Here is a 2374-nt window from a genome sequence, read left to right on the forward strand (position 1 = left end):
TTCTGGCCTCTGACTCCATTGAAGGTGAGCTACAACCCAGACTTCTGTCATTACTACGCCATACCACTCTACACCAGTAGGTGGCGAAAGACTTCACACAGTCAGAAACGTGTTTTCTTTTTTGGTAACACAATAATGTATTTTGGATAATAATTGACTGGAAATGTTGACACTCCAGAACATACCAGAGTCACCACAGCTGCTTCACAATATATGTCATTATGAATCCGAATTATTGGTAGACTATGTCATCCACGTGCCAAAAAGCGCCAAAAACATGGCTACACTGCAAGAAAAGTAAAATACTTTTTTGAGAGAAGATTGAAAAAATAAAGTACTGAAATCTGTAAGAGCACAAGACGGCATGCGGCTTGGGGTGAACCCTCACGGGCCCTGTGCCCTACCCAGGGTATGCCTGTCATAACCTCAGCCATGTGGCCTGGGCAATGCCCTGGGGCCGACCGCAGAGAAACACACCAGCCCAAAACATGATTCAAGACGTTAATGGGCCCACAGCTGTTTTAACGAAAGGTCAGACGGTTAAGTACAAACTGGGAACACTGTAAAATCGTCTTCTGCAGTTTCCAGTCGTGGCTTTTTAACTAACTTGAACCTGTCTGTCTTCTCAGAGAGAGAAATTCGTGGGAAACATGGACTTGGTGCTGGGTAGGCTGGCCTACGACGGCTTAATTACAAAAAAGCCTTAATAATGGTTCATTAAGCATGTAATTTAATTATGCTCTTGAAAATACTTCAATTTTGTGGTGCCTGCTTATTAGCAGACTCTTACACAACTTCTACAGCAAATTAAAGGCAAACCGAGGCGACAAGCCGCCTAAAATAAGGCGATATGGTCCAGTCCCCAGTTTTGTTTTGCTCATAAACACTGGCCACATTCCACATAAGCAATGGACTTAAACAACAAACCCAAGAATATCACTATCGCACTCGGGTTTTTCCGTGTCTACCCAACAGTGCATAGACGTGTTCGTGTAATAGAGACCTGTGTTAAGTCCTGTGCATGAGAGATCACTTTCACACGTGTGTCTACAGGTGTCGAATCAAGGCGTCGCTTTTAACTGTCACTTGACACACTGTTGACGTTAAGCATGTTTACTAGTAGGCTATTCCGATTACAGAGGGCGGTCAGATGAGTGAGATGTTCAAAAGGGAACATACAAAAAAAAAAAAAACGTTTAATACGTCATGAAAATATTGTCGCTTTCAGCTAATTCTACGAACTGTTATGTACCAAAGAACATCATGTTCTGTAATTCCAATGAACTGGGGATCACACACCGTGATCATACAAATAAACTTACAATAGAAGGGTGAACAGCGATACGTAAATATGAGAAGTCAAGACAAGATGCTAAGGTATGGAATCATACTTACAAACGACCCGGTGCCGAGAAACTCTTCAGCTACAGGAGGCGCGCAATATTGAATGACTGAGTGACCTCAAAACTTCCGTTAAGTAGACTTCCTGTATATGGTATAGTAAAGTTAACTTAAAATACGAATGCTTATTCCTCAAGTGAAGTAAACAGAATAAAAGCTGTAATGTCGCTGAAGTTACAGTAGTGTCTTTGACAACACCTTTGCCCGGGCTGAAAGTGCGTCTCTCCATGAGGTTATTATACATTTCTAAATGACAAGGAGGAGCGCAAACTGAGTCACGTGTTCATTCAAGTCCCGTTTTTTTCCGTGGATGTAGCAGAAATCCTTAATGTTTAGCCGAGCGCATTTACAAGGAACTGTTGAAAATCATCAACTGCGAAACTCATTTGGTTGGTTGTCAGAGCGCTTTTTTTCTGTGAGTCTCTACTATGATAACTAATAGCTTTTCTGTCTTTACATGTGAGAGAAAAGGGTTGGAGACCCATTACATAACTTCAGATGTTACAACCTATATGCTGAGCGGATGAAGTCTGTCCAGTTTGTATGGTTGGGTCAGGTGTCTGGGGAATCGATTCTAGCCTTTGAACTTCACAATACAACTCAATTTTGTTACAGTCCTCAAAATGACGTTTCCTTGTCACATTACCGGGCTTTATGACTTGCAATTACACAAGCGGTAAAACAGAACATAGTATTCATCAGTACAAAATAGCCTACTTACCTCGCATCCTTAAGCAGAAGGCCTGCACCTGTGTTAATGTAGTGTTTCTATTTGCAGCTATGTAACATGATTGTGTAAACATCACCATGCGCCATTGCATTACATCGACTGAAATGTGTTAATGAAACATACATTTGTCAATAACACGTCATTGAGAGATGACAGAGTGTGGCCATACTGGAATGAAACACATTCTTCCATCCTGACATTTTTACTCAAAGACCTCCCCTGCAATACGCTGTTTAAGCTTAA

At 41.4% G+C, this 2374-nt stretch overlaps 1 protein-coding gene across 1 annotated transcript in view; it reads right to left on the reverse strand.

Annotated features, from left to right (window-relative positions):
- slc20a1a (solute carrier family 20 member 1a) overlaps positions 1–2117 on the reverse strand; it is a 17771-nt gene extending 15654 nt beyond the window's left edge. The window contains exon 1 of the mRNA XM_031570886.2: positions 1396–2117. The gene's annotated coding sequence lies outside the window, so the exon portion shown is untranslated. The remainder of the gene's footprint in view (positions 1–1395) is intronic.
- Positions 2118–2374: the final 257 nt, after the last annotated feature.

Source organism: Clupea harengus, chromosome 7, assembly GCF_900700415.2.
Source record: "Clupea harengus chromosome 7, Ch_v2.0.2, whole genome shotgun sequence".
Taxonomy (NCBI): domain Eukaryota; kingdom Metazoa; phylum Chordata; class Actinopteri; order Clupeiformes; family Clupeidae; genus Clupea; species Clupea harengus.